This window comes from Spermophilus citellus, assembly GCF_964194105.1.
Source record: "Spermophilus citellus genome assembly, chromosome: 4".
Taxonomy (NCBI): domain Eukaryota; kingdom Metazoa; phylum Chordata; class Mammalia; order Rodentia; family Sciuridae; genus Spermophilus; species Spermophilus citellus.
Genome location: NC_138185.1, coordinates 161329838 through 161349576, shown reverse-complemented (window position 1 = coordinate 161349576; position 19739 = coordinate 161329838). Strand labels below are relative to the sequence as shown.

General features: G+C 41.4%; 1 long non-coding RNA gene and 1 pseudogene across 2 annotated transcripts in view; both read left to right on the top strand.

Moving 5' to 3' along the window:
- LOC308646794 overlaps positions 1-19739 on the top strand; it is a 588350-nt gene that overhangs the window by 46427 nt on the left and 522184 nt on the right. The gene's annotated exons all lie outside the window — the stretch shown is intronic.
- LOC308648515 (protein O-linked-mannose beta-1,2-N-acetylglucosaminyltransferase 1-like) lies at positions 6528-9021 on the top strand (annotated as a pseudogene). The gene is made up of 2 exons: positions 6528-8495; positions 8758-9021. The product of its transcript is annotated as a protein O-linked-mannose beta-1,2-N-acetylglucosaminyltransferase 1-like (transcript).

Genomic DNA, 19739 nt, shown 5'->3' with positions numbered 1-19739 from the left:
GAAAACTAGTTAGTAAGAGTGAGTCTAGGAGAGATGATAAAGGCTTATGCTAAGATGGTGGCATGTGGAGACAAAGGAAGAGCCTAGATACCAATAGTCATAAAGTCAACAGGACCTGGCAATTTGTTAGATCTCTGCTGGGGCAGGGGACCCAGAGGTACTCTGAGGAAGGAGGAGTTGAGGCTGATGCTAGAGGTCCGGCTTTGGTGACTGGGGTGGAAGGTCAGGGCAGACTTCATGGAAATAAGGAATTCAGAAAGAGAGCAAATACCAAACTCTCGCTCTAGGCAAGGTTAATCAGAGAACACTTTATCTTACACCGTGATGCTATGCTATCCTTGCAATTCTCATTGGCATTATATTTCAGTTTTTACAACAGGCATCTCTGGAACTTTATGGGCATGTAATATTTGTTTAACAATTGTTTTACAACAATTACTATGTTCTGCTATTCTAGGCACTGTGGATACTATAAACCTCATTAAAGTGGGAAACCCCATGATCCAATTTCAAAACAGAATGGTGACTTTTTAAAAAGAGTCCATCAACTAAAAAGAAATTTCCAAATAACCGGGTTTCCCTTCTAATTACTATTGTTGGGCATCTTCAAAGAGACTCAGAAACAGTTCTCCTTTTCAGCCCTTTTCTCTTCTATCCATTTTTTCTCATATGTTGTAAATAACCCCCCACCGCTCTTAGAACTCCACCCAGCTCACAGCCCTTGTTCTGATCCCTCTTGTCCTCCTGTCCTCTCCCCTTCTCTAGGTCATGCTAAAAAGTCCAAAAGACCTGAGGGCAAGAGCAGCCAGAAACTGATCAGACAGAAAAAGTCAGATCCCTCTTTAGTGATTAGGGAGAGAGAACAGGCTGGCGATGCATACAATTATAATTTTGATTTCATTACACAGAGATGAATAAGCCATCTGTGATGATGGACACCTCGTTCCCCAGTGATGTGTATATCATAACCATTTTATGTTTATTTTTGTTGTAGGCAACTTTTATCTCATGGATGGCAATGCCAACATTATAATGAGCCAGGAAAGCCTGCTTACTGGAAAAGGGGTTGAGGGCAGCTTGGGTTAGGAGAACCGCCTCTGCCAGGAAGCTGGGACTGTCTGTTCTCCTCTGCCTTCACACTTCAGGCTGCTTTTTGGCTCTCATGGGGGTAAGAGAGTAATAGTAAGGCTGTTGGAGTTGAGCCAGCAGACAGCTCCAGCTTGGGGACTGTCCTTGCTGTTGGTAACATGTGCCTGTTCTCTGTCGTGCTGGCAGCTCACACCTGGCCCCTTCAGGTTTTCTGATTTTGCCTGGCCCTTGCCTATGAACTTGCTCTAGTAGCTCCCTGGAGAGACTTCTAGTGGAACTTAATTTCAGATGCTGTTTGCTTATCCAACCTGCAACCCCACCACTGCTGAGATTTCTGCATTTTGAAGGGCATTACCTCCCTGGGACCCTCTGCCCTCTTCTTCTGCCTGACTGCCTGGACTGGAGAGAATTCAGTGATAGGAGATGATAAGACAATTAAGGACATGCCAGGGGAAGGGATTAAATTGGCAAAGTTGGGCTGAAGAGAAGGTATCAGGAGAAATTGTAAAGTATGGTTTGGGGGTTACCTAGGGAAGTTAATGGGGAAAAAAATGCTTGTCAAAGTAAGTCAATCCTAAAAAAAAACAAAAGCCCAAATATTTTCTCTGATAAGTGGGTGCTGATCCATAATGAGCAGGGGGCAAGGGAAGAAGGAAAGAACTTTGAGTTGAGCAGAGGGGAAGGGGGGAGGAGAGAGGAGGGATAGTGTAGGGGGTGAGATGGTAGAATGATGTGGACATTATTTCCCCATGTAGGGGTATGAATGCATGAATGGTATAACACTACATCATGTACAACCAGAGAAATGAAAACTTATGCTCTATTAGTATAAATAAATAAAATAAAAATTATTTTTAAAAAAATGCTTGGGTCTCAAACCAGTTAAATTGAATTGGGGTCTTGGGAGAACAGCCTCCAATGTAGTCTCTGATACTCCTTGCCCTTGGTATTCACACATGTTTAAGAATTTTTTTTTTCATTGAGTGTGGGTGGAACTTAGTGACTTGTTTCTAATATATAGAACAAGGCAGAGGTGAAGACATGTGACTTGGAGACCAGGTCATAAGAGGCAGAATAGCACTGCTTTGGGGAAAACCAAATGTCCATGTCATGAGCAGCCTGGAAGAGAGGCCCACACGTCAAGGAATTCTGGCCATCAATCATGTGAGTGAGTTTGGGAGTTGTCCTTCCAGCCCAGGTAAGCCTTTGGTGCCTGCAGCCCCAGCCGACATTGGTGGCAGCATCGTGAGAATCTCTGAGTCAGAACTACATGGCTAGACTACTACCAGATTCCCAGTCCACAGAAACCATGAAACAGTCAATGTAGTTTCTAAAGCCACTAAGCTCTGGGGTGATTTGTTATACAGAAATAGATAACTCAAGCATCTATACTTTTCCTAGTTGATTCTAAAGTAAAGCCATAGTTGAGAATAATTGCTATCAAGGATGGAATGAGAGGAGAAGCTACAGCTATGGAAGGAGCACATCCCATGTGTCTGTAACTCTGCTAGGCATTTCCATATGGTACATCTTGCTGACATCACAGTATCCTCCAAGAGTTATAGGATACATCCTGGTTTTACAGATGAAGAAACTGAGGCTCAGCAAAGTTGCCCAAGTTAGGAAGACTCACAACCCAAGTGGGCCTTATTCAGAAGCCTGCATTTTCTCTGCTATTTCTAATACAGCCTCCCTGATCCCACAGAGGGAGTAAGGCTCCTGCAGAGCCAGGAGCCGTAATTTGCCTGTGTCGCTTTGTATCTGGATTTGCCTTCTGCTCCAGTAGCTGCTAAGTACTTGCCAGAAGGAGTGCTGATTACATGCTCACCAGGGATGTTATGTGCATCAGCATCTAGCACTCAGTAAACTTTGTGGGGAAAAGCCTGAGGCTAGAGTGGTTTTAGAGAGAAGAGGGAAGGCCAGGTTGTGTAGTCCCACCACTCTGACTCAGTGGGGTCCCTCACTTCATCCCCTGAAAATTTGGGGCCTTGCATCCTGAGTGTCTCTCTCTGATCATTTTATGCCACCATTTGACTACAAGCTAAAACTTGAAGCCTTTTCTGATTCTCCCCGCAATGTACTAAAGCAGTTCAGGGTCCTGGTTGTGCCTAAGTTCCAAGTCACTAAACATATACTGCCTGAATCTATGTCCATCTCCAACCAAGGGAGGAAATCTGCCTTGGATTAAAGATAGTTCTGGAATGATGTTTGAAGAACAACTAGCCATAGAAAAAGTAAGAAAGCACATCTCCTTCATTTGAAACTTCACAGGAGATTTTTTTTTTCCTTTCCAAATCGTTATTATCATCCAGGCTGCATAGTGTTCATCAGGCTTCAGCTACAAAAACCATTCCTAAAAGAAACACATTATCATAATTGAATAATCTTTAATTAGTGATTCCAAAATGAAAAACAGCAAAACAAAACCCAAACTCAGCTCTTAATTTATGTTTAGTGAGGATTACTTAAAGTTAATATCTTGTGGAAATAGCTCAGTAAATTTAATTACTCAGCAGTGGTGTCCCATAAATCTGGAAGTAAGCAGCAAAGTCAATTAGCTCCTCCAGCCTGGCTCACATTATCTTCACCTTTGATGGCAGTTTCTGGCTAAGTGTCTTTAGTGACCCAAAGCTGTTTCGTCTTAGTGCTCAAGTACACGGAGATACTTTGAAAGGTAGTGACAGAGGCAAACATCACGTTCCTTCAATGGCCATCCATCACTGTGGGACAGAGAGCAGTGAAGCACAGCAACCCAAGCAACTGGGGACGTGCAAATCTCCAGAAGTGGAAATCAATAAGGTGAGAATAGAGAGAATAAACCGCCCAAGAGGTCAAGGCTATGTTCGCTCCCTGATCCCACTTTGTCTCTGTCCTTCAAGTCTGGATGCCATTTAAAGAATGTGTATTTGTAATCATAGTAACACCATGATATGTACAAAGATAAATGTTTTTTTTTAATATGGAAAAACATAAAAATTAGAATTACCTGTAATTCCATTACCTCTAGATGATTGCTTTCAATATTTTGGTGTTTTCTTTTCTGATGTTTTTTTTTCAACAATCTGTATAATTTCCTTTCTACAATCACATCATAAACCTTTCTTCCTGCCATTTAAAATCCATCTAATGGATGGTCAGTAATTTATTATAAGACTAAGTGTTAAGCAATTTCCTATTATTGGACACACATGTTGTTTTCAGTTTTTCATTATACATATGCTGTTCTACAAGTTTTGTTCTACATAACTCTTTGCCCTTTTCACAAATAATTTTCTTAGGGTAGATTCCAAGAAGTGGACTTTCTGGGTCAGAAAACTGCATATTTTCAGTCCCTTTGGGCATGTAGTTAAAATCACTCCACCTCTAGATACAGGGCTGCCTTGTTTGGTTGAGCGGATTAAACACTGCACAAAGTGTTTAATCCTACCTGAGAGGATGAGTTGGGGCTGAAATTCACTCTGCATTTCCCTTGTTCAGCCTTGCTCCCTGCAAGTGCCACATAACAAAGGGGGAAAGGGATGCTTTCAGCTTTTCTGCACAGCTCCACCAGATTGCTATGTCATACCACTCAGCTGCAGGGGAGTAAGGCCAGGGCTCCAGATGTCAAGGGGAGGGGACTTTGTCTTTCCACCTGGTCTTCCCATATAGGTGTCTTTTTTTTTTTTCAACTGGACACAGGTACTGTACATGCTAATTGGAAGCTGGCTTAACAGTATAACAAAAATAACAATATTTCAAAAATTGACAAGTTGATAAACAAAAATTGATATCTTATTCAAATTTATGTTGAATGTCTCTTTCAGTGGTGTGGGTTACCAAAAGTCTCCCTTCAAGCCACCTCCATGTCATGCATCTTCTTATCAAAATCCCTTCAAATAATTGTTCTCTGGATCACAGAATTCTCCAAATTGGGCTTTCAGTCATATCACTGTCTCTGCAGCCCTGATGCCAGCAAAGTATGTGTTTCTTAGCAACTTCCTCTCTGCTCTGATATCCACTTGGGCAAAGCCAGTTTTGCAGGAAAGCTAATGTCATGTAGCTTATGCTTCAGGGGCCCTTCTTCCACCTTGGGTCAAATATAGTATTGGTCCTTTTTTTAGAGAAGGGTTACCCAAATTGTATAAACTTCAGACCCTGTAATACATGGCAAGGGCAATTCCATGCATTACCCATCTTTATTATTCCAAGTTCTAAATTTCATTTGAGTTTCAGGAGCATGAATTGAGGTCTTTGGAATTCATGGGCATAGGAAACAGCTATTTTGAATATTTTCTTTAGACTAGTCAGCTCTTTTAGTTTCTTCTTTATACTTTCTTCTCTTGTCACCTCAAGAGGACAAGCATCTCTTCTGTTCACACAGGCCTCATCCAGGAACCCGCAGCTTCGCATTCCCATTCATGTCATCATATTCTTTTGCCAGAATCCTCAATTCAGTCCCTGGTTAACAAAGTTGTCAGTGCTCCTGATTATATTCATGCTGACTTTGAACCTCTTGGCAACCACAGACAACCCCTCAGGCTACTTAAATATATGCACATTATTAGACCAATTTTTTTTTGAGACATCTGCTCACCTGGTGGTGCTAAAGGGTCTAATTTTGCTTTGTAAACATAGCCAGAGATGTTGGATTTAAAGGTATTTTAGTCAAACTGCCTGGTGTTACATCCTGTCTTTTCCCCCCTCTAACTTGGACACATTCCTTGAACTTTTTGATTTTCTCATTTTTAATATGAGGATAATAGCAATACCTACCTTACTGAGTTTTCTGAAAAGTAATGACACGATGCATATTAAATATTTAGAAAAGTGCCTCTAATTTACTTAGTTATTACAATAATAATTATCATTGCTTTAAAAGCTGCAATAGTTAGAATTATGGTTTGGGAAGAGAACAAAGATGAGATCTGTTTTATTCAATACCCAAACGGTGGCTGGCACTTAATAGAGGAATAGTAGATGTTAGAGCTCAAATGAGTGGAAGAATGAAGTATATAATTCTGGAATTTGCTGCATTTGAGTTGAAGGGCCCCAAAGAAATTGAGGTTTGGTTCAAGAGATTAAAGAAGCAGATGGTGGATGCAGTTGTTTATGATTTAGTCAGGGATTATGAAAACCTTCAGGTGGGAAAAAATCAAAACTAAGACAGGATTGGCATAAGGGAATTTGGCTGTTTCCTCTAGACCCAGGAAACAGCTACTATAATGCCAGTTTAGCTGGCAAGCAATCCTGTGCTGAAACCTGGCCAGTGGGAGAAGGTGGGAATGAGTGGGGGGAAAGGGTATCAGCATCAGAAGACCTGCCTGAAAACAGGGCTTCTCAGCCTTAAGCCTCCAGAATTGTGGCCCACAGAATCTGAGATTTGGATAGGGTATTCTGTGAGCCCTCTTAAAATTATATGCAGGAGGGGACTGTCCAGGACAGTGACTCCCTAAACTGACATGGATGACTGGAAGCCCAGCCCCCTCATCAAGCTGACTGGGGCTAGGAAGAAACAGAGCTGGCATTTTACCTGTATAAACTGACAAACCAGTAAGCCCTGCAGAGATTCAGTTGGACAGAGGCCATTCTTTTCTGCTGGTTCCTGTCATTGACAGCATCAAGTTGATCCTGGCAAGCAATCAGCGAAGCTCGTGAAGACCTGGAGCCAGCGCAAGACTATGATGAGGCCCCAGGCCATCTGAGCCCCCAGGGTGCAGAGACACAGCAGTCCCCAGCTGGTCCTGAATGTGGAGATGTGCTCAAGCCACAGCAAAGTGTATGTGGCAGTGATGGTACCACAGCCCTGGAGCTTGAGGCCCAGGAGTACAGCTGGGCATCCATGTCATCATCCTCAACCAGGCCATGGGTCATGTGACAGCAAAACGTGTGTTTGACATGTATTCACCTCATGAGGATCAGGCCGTGGTGCTGTTCTTCAACATGGTGAAACCTGGCAGAGTGCTCATCTGTGCCATCAAGGATGAGGGCTCCTGCCCCTTAAAGACACAGACAGGGCTCTGCTGAGGAGCCTGGGCAGCCAGGCCAGCCCTGCCCTGGGATGGGGGAGGATACCTGGGCCTTTGTGGGACAAAAAGGAGGTCCTGTCCTTAGGGAGCAACATTCTAAGTTGCCTGCCCTTTCCTCCTGGGCAAAACCAGTCCTGCTGAAGACAGAGGTACCACTGAGCTTGGCTGAAGGGACAGAGTGACACTGAGAAGACACAGAGCTGAACTGGTGCCGCAGGTGCTTCTGCAGCAAGGTTGAAGGATATGGGAATGTGTGCAAGGACCCACTGAGGTCAGCCCTGATCCGTTCCCTGACAATAAGTCTTCAATATACCTGTAGCTGTCATTATAGGAAACCGGCCCACGTAATCTGTACAGGATGCTTCGCTTTCTGCTCTCAGCCCAGGGGATGTCTCCAGAGACAGTAACAGTTTTTGATGGTGGCTAGTATGAGGAACCGATGGATGTGGTGTTGTTGTTTGGCCTGAGAGGCATCCAGCACACCCCATCAGCATCAAGAATGCCTGTGTGTCTCAGCACTCCAAGGCCAAGCTCACTGCCACTTTCAACCTATTTCCAGAGGCCAAGTGTGCTGTGGTTCTGGAAGAGGACTTGGACATGGCTGTGGGTGTTTTTTCAGTTTCCTAAGTCAATCCATCCACCTGCTGGAGGAAGATGACAGCCCGAGCTAGAATGACCAGGGTTAGGAGCATACAGCTGAGGACCCAGCACTATTGTACCATGTGGAAACCATGCCTGGGCTGGGCTGGGTGCTCAGGAAATGTTGGTATAAGGAGGAGCTTGAGCCCAAGTGGCCCACTCTGGAAAAGCTCTGGGCCTGGGACATGTGGTTGAGGATGCCAAAATAGTACTAGGGCCAAGAATGCATCATTCTCATTTCCTGATCCTACTACTTTGGCATCATGGGCCTCAACATGAATGGCTACTTCCACGAGGCCTACTTCAAGAAACACATGTTCAACATGGTTCTAGATATCTAGATTTGGAATATGGACAGTCTGAAGAAAGAAGCTTAGAAAGTGGAAATTTACAGGCTACTCAACGAGGCTGGAGTTCTGGACCACAGCAAAAATCCTTGTGAAGACTCCTTGATGCTGGATGCAGAGGGCCACACCTATGTGGCCTTTATCCAGATGGAGTAAAATATGACTACATCACCTCGACTCAGCTTGCCAAGTGCCTGCATATTTGGGACCTGGATGTATGTAGCAACCACCAGGCCTATGGCAATTATTTCAGAAGAAGAACCACTTCTTAGTGGGGGTGCGTACCAGCCTCCCTTTACTCACTGAAGGAGCCACCATCAGTCACCTCAATTTTCATGGAGCCACCCCCAAAGGAGGAGGAAGTCCTGGAGCCACTGAACAGACAGGAGACTCCTCTAGGACCCTGCAGGGCTGGGTACTGTGTACCTCTAGGCAGGCTAGCCCTTTGCCCCATCCTGTAGGACTTTATAGGTGCTGGTAGGGGCTAGGGCTTATTTGTTCTTAACATGAGATTTAATTACTAACTCCAAGGGGAAGGTTCCCCTGTCTCAATACCCCTGTTCCTAAAATTAAGGTCTATTTATTTACTTCCTTATTGGAGAAGGGCAGGAGAGCACCTGGGAATCTTTAGGATACCTGGGAAACTGATCTTGACTTTTGTACATCCCTCCTCCCAGGCCTGGCTCAGAATCTAACCTATTTACTGAGTGTCCTAAGGGCCTGGGGAAAGGGCCAGACCTGTGGGGCTTTGGTTCCTTTTTGGCCAGGGATACTGCCCCAAGGGTGGGACTGGCTCTTACTCGGGAAGTTGCTGTGGCCAGCCCATGAACAGGCCCACATGGGGAGCTCATGTGCTGACAAAAACTCACTCAGAGACTCTTCGACACTGGACCAGGTCCCCTCTCAACCTCCTCTTTGTCCAGATTTATCAAGCTGGATAAGGTGGTCATTGATTAAAAAGGAGAAAAACCTCAAAAAATTATATGCAGGATTGGGGGAATGTCTCATTATGACTATATACATATTATTCTGAGGATCTCAATACTTTTGACAATTCTCAAACATACCAATATCTAGAAAGAATTAAAAATACTCTGGGTTCTGCTCAACATTATGGAGCAAGAAGGGGATGGTTGAGGATCCAGAGTGGCAGCAGAGGGAAATCAGAGTCAGGACACTGAGCTCTGAAAGCAACATTTCATTAGTGGCATCATGGCCCAGAGGAATAACTCCCAAAGTCTGAGCCCCGAGTGCAGCTGGGCTTTCACTTTTATACATAAGCAAGTTTGGGGTCCATCAAAGCAAGAGAGTTGGTGCAATTCAGTGGAGGGTGCAGTCTACATTCCTTTCATGGGTGCACACTTATCAACAACTTGGAGACTCTTAGCTCATGTAGCTTAGGGATTTTTATTGCTTTAAGCCTAAAGGGAGATTGTTTTATCCTTGTTGCTTTGTTTCCTGCCTCTGCTACTGCAGTTATCTTTTACAGGTACCTGTTAGCCACTGCAAGCCTCTGCAGTTCAATGTCAGTAAGCAGAGCTGCCAAGCCACAGCCTGTGAGCTCTTGAACTACTAAAGTCCCCATTTTATTCTATCACACCATGAGTGTGGAAGACAGAGTGGCAACATTCTGTGTGACATCTTCCATCACTCTGCCCCTCATGTAGGAGAAAGGCTGTTTTTCAGACCTAAATCTACTGTCCTCTCCAGAATTGCACCACTGGGGTCTCCCTGAGCATTAGCCAGTCTTGCTATTTTTCCTGGGATATTAACCTGACACTTAGCTTCTGCATGAGGTTTAAACCAGGCCACAACCATGCCCTAAAGGTGCCTAGCTAAAAGACAGAAGATACACAGAGGAAGCATCCAGGTCTGAGGAAAAAAATGGATCAATGTCCATGTTTACCTCATGGCTTAGTGGGAATGACATACATTCCTCCTTCCTTTACTTGTTTTATTTTAGAAGACCTGGGAAGAAAAGCTCCATGTGATGACATTGAATTTTTGGAAGATATTTTTAAGATGAATAGCTCCTTACTTTGATGAGAATATTAAAAACTTCCCCCTAGTTATTAGAGACACTGGAGTGTTCAAGACTTTGCCAGTCAAGGGTTGGGTTTTGATGGAGATTAGGCACTTAAGGTAGGGTCAACAAATGGCTTTCAGCTTTGAAAAGCTGTACAAAGAAAGAATAACTTTACAGAATAACCTTCTATAGGTCCAGTCTAGCTATGGGTGGTTTTTTTTTTTTTTTTTCCTAACAAGCTTCTTCGAGTCTTGTCTTAGAATCTCTCTGAGGTTTATTAACACAGCAGTCAGGCTGGAGTCCAGCAGTTGGCCAGGTGGGTTCAGCCTCAGTGACCTGCCACCTTCTTCCATGGCCTGCTTACCTGGCCCTGAGATGCAGGAGGTGGGAGCTGGCTTTGAGACTGAAAGTGAACCAACTACTCATTTGACCTTGACAGCATTGGAATATATCTTGAAATAACTGCTATTTTTTCCTATCAATACTTTTTAAACATTATTTTTTATTGTTTTTGTTGCACTGGGAATTGAACCTAGGGCCTGGGCAAAGCCTAGGCAACTGTTCTACTACCGAGCTACATCCCCAGCCCAAAAATTACTTAAAAGAAAAATGTAACTATCAGATGTGAACGACTAGAGATTTTATCAGGCTGACTGTTCTACACATCAGGGGGATCATGCTAATTCCCATCGTCTTTTTACATAATACCACCCCACCCTCCAAGTACACACTTTAGGTCAGGGATTTTAATATTATACCTGGTCTCCCAATAAAGAACAAGATTCCAATTATCCTCAGTGGTATTGACTTTTTGTATTAACAACAAAGAATGAAGATAGGGACACTCAGATCCAGTTCTACTTTTTAATTCATCCTCAGCAGGAGAAAACTTGTCAACTTTTTGTTGAATATGCACAATTCATGGTGTAATAAAATCTCAATCTTATCATTATTAGATTTTTGGCTCTTTCACAAATTTAGCCCTCTAAATTTGTACTCTATCCTGAGAAAAGAGTTGGCAAATAATAGATAGTCATTTCAAGTCTCAACACAAACTCTCACTTCAGTAACCAGAATCAATCTGATCCATGACATGAATCAATGTCTTCATTCAGAGGGGAGATGGTTCCTCTTTTCTGGGCTAAGGTCAGCAGTTGGCAGCTGCCTGCCTTTAAGGCTCTGTTCTTTCTGCCACTCACCTTCTTGTAGACTCCCATGCTGCTATTTCATATCCTGCAAGGGCTGAAAGGGGCAGAAAGGCCAGAGGAGGTAAGAGGAAGGGAGAGCTCTCACTTGGCTGAGTGGCCTTTGTTCTTCATCTGGAAAATGGTTAAAGCTCCTCCTCTCTCTCCTGTGGTCTGCAGATACATCCATCACTGGGGGCCTCTCATATGCAAGTCTGGAACTGTGGGTGCTGCCTTCCTTTTTTCTAAGTACACCACCTTCCTTGTTTCCCTAGCTCACAGTGCTCATGCTTGCCCACAAAACTTGATCGCTCATATTCCTTCCCAAGTCCATATTCAGAGACTTCAAACTGATAGCTGGAATCTGGCCATAGTGGGAATATTTACACTCAGGAAATTGGTAGACGCAAAAAGACAAAAGAGCAACAACAAGATCAGAGCTTTTCTTTCCTTTTTTCCACCGCAGAATTGACCTTAAACATTTACCAGCACACCACTGGATCTACCTTGCCAAGGCTCAAGCTATTAGAATCTCCTTCTTCTCATAGGTAGTCTTCTTGGGTGGAATTTAATCAGCTCTGACACAGGTCTCTCTCCTGAATCTACAGAAATTCTTATCATCTCTGTCTTGCCAAACTCTAGAAAAGGTAAAGGCAATAACAGCCATTTTCTCCAAAGAATCTATTCATTTTCTACACCTTCAGAATTCATTCCTTTTTATAGCCTTTTATCTTGATGAATGGGCCAACTATCATGGAACCAGTTGAATTGATCATTTCTTTTGTAAACTTTTCATCTAAGGAGGCTATCTCACATTTATTTTGGTACTTGATGTGGATGAGCCTTGTTTTAATTCCTCTTCTTTATCTACTTGTCATTCTGGGCCACATTATGATCCTAGGGCTTCAAAAATGCTGGAGAAACAAGCACAGTCCCATGTCATAGGCACTTAGAATTTGTGTAGTCCAATATGGTGGCCACTAACCTCCTATGGCTAAATTTGCATTTAAATTAAAGTAAATAAAACTTAATTCCTCAGTTGCACTGGCCACATTTCAAGTGCTAAATAGCCATATGTGGCTGGTGGTTTCTTATTGGATAGAACACTTCCAACATTGCAAAAAGTCATTTTGGCCAGAGCTAATTTATCAGGACATTGCCATGAGACGTTTAAACTGGCAGAGATCTAATATGATAATGAAGGCGAGCTCTAATTCAATATAAATGCCAGTGCATATTAAATTAAGATGCTCAGAGTTTAGTTTGTACAGGCCATAAAGCATTATGAATTAAGATTCCATTATCAAGCACTAGACAGGGACAAAGGAATGAGATCGCTTCATCTTGTGACGATGCGCCATTGAAAATGGTACTGGCAAATGTCCTTGGCAAATATCATGCAATGTATGTACTCTGAACTTTGTCACTTGCTTTTAAAACATCACTGTCTGACTATGTCATCCTTCAGTTTCTGTCAATCTACCTAGAGTTGGAAATTTCGATGTGGGACTGAGAAAAGGGAGTTGAGGGGTGTTGGCCTAGGCAAATTGAAAGCTGATAGTTTTAGTAGAGCCTAAGTTTTATGGCATCCAGGAAAAATGCCTTCCCTACCAGGCTTTAGAAATTTTTCTTGTTATGTAGAATTTTCAGGATTATTAGATTTGACTTAGGGAGCTTGACTTGCACCATCATTATCTGTTGATCATAAACCTAGTGAGTGGATTCTTACAGTATAGGCTGTGGGCTTTCCCCAAATCACAAGTAAGGGGACTTGACATTCATGATTCAGTGTACGGATATGAATGAGTGTATGTTTTGAGGTAGTTATGTTAGATCTGATCACCAGTTTTGAGGTCCAAGCAATGGGCCATGCCTGGGTAATACCTCAGAGCTATCACCATAAAAATTACAGTGCAGTACCTTGAGGCCACTGTAGATGGAAAGCTTGAGTGAAAAATGGCTTTGGTCTTGAAAGCGGCCTTCTGAGGGCAACCCGTCAAGTCCAGTGCTGGAGGAGCCTCTGTGAGTGGTGAGAAATCTTTATAACCTGGAGCAGAGACAGCAGTGAGGCAGTTTTGCTGAAGTATGTAGGCTTAATGGTCTCTATATTGTCATCCTGAGTTATGAAGCTTTTCCAAGGCTGATGGCGGTGCAATGCCTGATGGTAGAAGAGGAATTCAAGGTGGGGAAATGTGAGACTCAGGCAGTAAATCAGAGGGCCCACTCAGACATGGAGGAGCTGGGTTTGGCCTGGGAAGGCATGCTTCCCCTTATATACATAGAAGTCTTTCAAGGAAGATCATTAAACCACTGAAAGCAGGAAGGAAATGGCCTAAGGACAACTTGGAGGCTGATGGGTGAGTGGAAAATTGTTACTTTTTTGCCTTGGGATGCAAATTTGGAATGATCAGTTTGAATTTTTAAGATACCATGAAGACTCTTCTATGTTCATGTTTTGGAAGTGCCATACTTTTCTCTGTCTTTTTTTTTTTTTAATATATAACAAGACCATGGTTACTCTTAGAAAAGTCTAAAAATAAATCAGGTTGTTTGCCTTGAATTTTTTTCTCATTTAATTTTTAAGAGAGAACGTGTCAGTATTTTCCTGAAGGAAGCTTTGGGAAAACACCTCAGCCAGGTCCCTCCAGGTTCCTGCTTAACCTGGAGTCGTAAGACCAGAATTGATGACTGACTTTGGGTAGAGGTATACTAATTTGATCTAAGAACCCAGTAATGAGTAGGATTTTCTTAGGAAGAGGGAAGAAGAACCAGCCTATTTGCAGGGGGACTGATGTGAGCCTCAGCATCCTGGAGTGGCACCAGGAATATACTGGAAGGGTACCTTAGTCTTATCTCAGTTACAACTGAGAGGTTTCTCTGGGCTTGAGCAGTTCTGGGAATAAGACAGAATGCTGACCTTCTCCCCATGGTTGGGGTTCCTCTTAATATCCAAGTCTGCTCCTGGAAGGATCTTCTCAGTTTGCCATTTTCCATGGCCATATTCTAGATGGAAACTGGAAAAGCAACTTTGGGGTTGTTGTCAAACAATGTTGGCAGCCCACTTCCTGTTCATACAAGTTCTGAGGTCTGAGAGTTGCCTTAGAGGTTGACTAATTAGTAGGATTAGGGTTTCTTTGGTTTTATAGTTTCCTTTAAAATTTTCTTTAAGCCGTGGGTCTATGTATTTCCAAAGCCTGCGATCTTAACTGCACAGCTCTACTTTGAGCCTAAGAATTGCTGTCTCCCAGCCAAGGGCATGCTCTCTGATGTTTCCTACACCACTTACAATGCTACTTACACCACAATCCAGTGTTATCCACTTCATCTTCACAACCACCTCAAGACATAAGTACTATTATTATCCTGATTCTACTGCTAGTGAGACTGATTCTTACAACAGTTAAAACATCAAATAAAAAGCAACAGTGATATTCAGGTTCTCCTTCCTTTCTAGGTTGGGCCACGCTCTGGCACTCAAATTCTCTAGGGAACTCCTAGGAACATTCCACACAGTCCTGATCCATCTTTCTCAGCAAACCAAGTGCTGTGGAGCTTCTTTTATGATATCCCCTCTGTCCTTGATCTGAGAAACTATGGAAGCTGAGCTCCTCGCACTGGACCTTCCAACGAAAGAATGCTCTTCTTGGAAGTGGTCAATAGTGTGTGAAACTCACAGTGCACCTGGCCCCGGTGCCTGTCAGAACCATAGGGAATAAATCCCTTCTCAGCCTAGCAGTAATCAGCTCATGCCTTGGATCGTGAAATTTGATGAGCCCTTTTATCTCAGCTGCATCACTCTGAATGTTATTATGAACAGTAAAATTTACTAAACCACACCTCTGTCAGTGTGACCCTGATAGAGGACTCAGTGACCTCCAGGGAACATGTGCGGGGTTGGATGCCTACTACACGAGAAGCTTTGCTTTTTTTTCATATTACTTTGCGTATACAGACCACAACAAATCTGCCATAAAAGGGAACTCATTTTTGAGGGAAACCCTAAGGGTCATTGAGGTTGATTTTTGCACTTTAGTAATATACCATTTACATGGAGGAGGGAGATGGTATAGGTATGTGCAGTAACCCAGGCCTTAGTATTTGCAATGCAAATTCTGTCTCAGATTATAAAAAGAGCCACATTTTCTACTCTAGAAATGAGCTGCATGTCTGTTTCTGGAAATAGCCTATAGTGATTTCCCAAACTGATTTGCAAATTAGAATAGTCTAGGGAGCTGTTGAAAGCACATATTCCCAGCCCCTGTCACATACCATTTATATTTGAATTCATATTTCTGAGAGTTCAGACTGGGGGTCTATTGATCACTCTGGACCTGTTCTGGAAGGCACTAGTGTGCCTCTGTCTGATTGCCCCACGGATCACACATATCAGGGCTTAGATTCCCTGGTCTTTTTCAATGAACAGAGAGCTTCCAACTTGAGTAAGGGAGATTTATTTTAAGGATTCAATAGGGCATCATGGCTAGGGGAGAGAGAGAGAGTCCTCCTGGACTATCTGGGGACAGATGAGTGGGAGTTGAGAGTTAGGACAGAGGTTGTCCTCTTGTTCCTCCAAGGCCACAAGTTTCTACCTGGCTGTTTCAAGCGCCTCACTCTTGGCCAATGCATGGTCTATTCAAGTAAGGTGTCTGCCACACTGACGGGTTTCTGTGTTTCATGTTCCAAATTCTTGAGAGATAAAAGGTCACCCGTCTGCCAATGGTCTGGCTTTTTCTATGTCCTTTGTTTACTCCCAATCTGATTGGAACTGAGGAAACCAGGTCCATTGAGATTTTAGATTTTCCCCTTCCAAGTCTCTGAAGATCTGCCTCAGTCAGATACACAGGAAAATAAGAATAAATGAAGCCTAACAGCTTCATTATACCATAGAGGACTGACATCTACCATTCTAACAAAAAACATGACTAACAGGGGCCAGATGCAATTAGGGTGGCGTGACTAGCATGTTCTCTTCTGGTAGTCAAGATGCATCGAAGGTCAAGTCAGAATCAGTTCTTTTTATTGCTTTACCCTTCACCCATGAATTCACCAAATGGGTATTTATTGACACAGAATACTTCCATGAACAAAATAGGCAAAAATCCTTGATCTTGTGGAACTTGCATTTTAGGGCAGAGGTGGGGAGAGATGTGTGATAAGCAGTAAAAAATAAACACAAAAATAATAAAAACGAATAAGTAAATTGTGCTGTGTTGCAAAAAGTGATTAGTTCTTTTGAGGAAAAACAAATATATCAGAATAGAGTGGGTCGGAATACCAGGGAGGAGGATTATAATTATAAATAGGGTGATCAGCATGGCCTCATTAAGGAGATGATAGTTGAGCAAGATGGAAGGAGACATTGATATATGTTGGGAGAACATTCCAGGAAAGAGAACAGTTGAAGAAAGAGCTCCAGAGAGAATGCTGATGTCACTGGACTGGGTGAATGAGGAATATAGCAGTAGCAGAGGCAAGATTTATACAGAGAGAAGTCAAGGCAAGATTTTAAGCCAAGGGATGACATTATCTGATTTATGTCATTAATTTTTGTTTGTCTTAAACTTTGTAATTTTTATAATTGGGTACTCATCAGTCTTTTATGGATATACAACTCATTTACCTCCCTACCCCCAAATTCCAGATAGAGTACAACCAGGAAAACTTCCAGTTACATAAATGTTTTTTAATTGAAGCATGACTTAACTGTGAAGCACAAATTCATGAACATTTTCCCATGAATACTCTCTTGTGACTGCCACCCAGATCAAGATACCAAACATTCCCAGCCCCTAAGATTCCCTTATCAGTTCTCAATCCTTAACCTTACCACCATTATCCAAGGGAGCCACTATCCTGACTTCTATTATCACAGATTAATTTCTTCTAGAAGGATTCATATAATATGTGGTCTTTTGTGTCTGGCTACTTCAGCTCACTATTTTGCAAGATTTATTGATGTAGTTGTGTGTAGTAGAGGCTTGTTGTTTTTATTGATTTAAATAATGGTATACACACACACACACACACACACACACACACACACACATATATATCTCCTGTTGACATTGTGTTGAACATTCATGTGCATGACTTTGTAGATATATGTACTTAGGATTAGTTCCTCTAGGAGTATAATTGCTGAATAATAAGAAAGACAAATATCTACCTTTAATAGGAATTTTTAAAAGTGTTGAACTGATTTTACTACCTCCTTGAATGTATGAGAGTTCCAAAACTCCACATCCTCACCAACGCTTAGTATTGTCAGTTTTTAAATTTTAGTAATTTTGGTGGTTATGAAAATTAGTCCTTTCCTAATGAATAATGTTATTGAACACGTTTTTATATACTTACTGGCCATATCATCTTTTTATAAAATATCTAGTTAAACATTTTTCTCTTTTAAATTTTTTAATTTTCTTATTGTTTTGTATGAATTCTTTCAACATTTAAGATATAGGATTTTGTCAAATATTTGCATTTCGAATTTCCTTCTGGTCTGCAGCTTGTACCTCTCTCAAAGATGTGCTTTGATCAACACTCTTAATTTAGTGATATCTAATTTATCATTTTTCCCATTTATGATTATGGTTTGGCTTTTGCATTTAGGTATATGATCTACCTTGAATTATTATACATGTATGGCATGAAGCAGAAGTCAGAGTTAATTTTTTCCCATAGGATATCTGATTGCTCAAGTGTCATTTTTTGGGGAAAGACTATTCTTTATTTACTGAAATGCTCTTCTTTCCCCTCCCTCCCTTCTTCCCTCCCTCCCTCCCTTCCTTCCTTCCTTCCTTCTTTCCAAGCTTTAACAAATCAAGTAATCACATATATGTAGGGCTAGTCTGGTCTCTCAAATGATTTTTTGTTTTCATTTGTACTCATATCATACTGCCCTAATTGTTTTAATTGCACAGTAATTCTTGAAATCTGGTAGCATGAAGTTCTCCATCTTGATTATTCCTTTTCAACATTGTTTTAATTATGCAAGTTTCTTTATAAACTCACAAATTTTAAAAACATCTTGTCAATTGCTAGAAAACAATATTGCTATGATTTTGATTGGGTATGAATTGAACCTATAGATCAATTTGGCAAAAATTAGTATCTTAATGTTGACTCTTCCATTCAATGTACATTTTTATCCATTTATTTAGGTCTTTGATCTCTTCCAGCAATGTTTTGTAGATTTTAGTGTAAAGGACATCTGTTGTTCGAATTTTAGGTATTTGGTGAATTTTTTATGCTGTTGCATATGGTATTTTTCATATAATTTTCTAATTTTTTGCAAATATATATAAACACAAATTTATTTTTTGTATAATCTCTTTGTATCCATCAACTTTGCTCAATTCACCTGTTCTAATAGTTTATAGAGCTTCAGGGGATTTCAATATACACTATCATGCTTTTGCAAATACAAAAGTTTTACATATTCCTTTATAATCTTTAAATTTTGTATTTCTTCTTATTATCTGATTGAATTGCTAGGCCAGTACAATGTTGAAAAGAATGATGATATTCAATGTCCTTCTCTTATACCTGACCTTACAGGAAAAAAATTCACTATTGGGTATGGGGTTAGGTGCCATTTTTTATTGTAGTTTGTTTTTAAATTTTCTTTGTTTTGTAGTTACCTTTTGTTTTGTAAATATTAATGAAGTCCCTTTCTCTATCTACTTTATTGAGAGTTTTAATTCTTTTTTTTTTTTAATCAAGAACTGGTTTTGAGGGTTGGAGATGTGAATCAGTGATAGGGCTCTTGCCTGGCATGAGCTAAGTCCTAGGTTCATTCCCTAGCAGTGAAAAAAAAATCAGTTTTAAATTTCATCAAATGAGTTTTCAACATCTATTTGAAAAGATTGTGTTTTTCGAATTATTCCAATAATGTGATGATACATTGATGGATTTTCAAATATGAAACATTTTTTTCTTATTTAAAAAGGGATTTATTTTATGATTGTGTTGAAAATAGATTAGAGGGGCTGAAGATAGGAGCTAGGAGAGGTTCTGTCAGGAGGTTATAATAACCATCCAAGAGAGAGATGATGGTGCTTCAGACCAATGTGATAGCAACAAAGGTATTTAGGAGCTGTCAAATTATGGTTATGTTTTTAAATAAAGAATTTCTAGACATATGGTATGTGAGGAGTGTGAGAAAAACACTAGAGTCAATAAAGAATTTAAAATTTTTGGCTTGGGCAGCTGGAAAGAGAGTTGTCATCAACTGTGAAAGGAAAAGATGCACTTGAAACAGGTTTGGAGAGCAGGGCTTAGGTTTCGAACACATTACAGGACAATCTGGAGATGTCCAGTTGGCAGATGGATCATTGCTCTGGAGTTAAAGAGAAGGGTCTGGGCTGCAGATATGAATTTGAAAGTCATAAAAGACCAGAGGGGATTTAAAACACTGAGCCTGGAACAGTTCATCAAGGGAGTGAGTAGA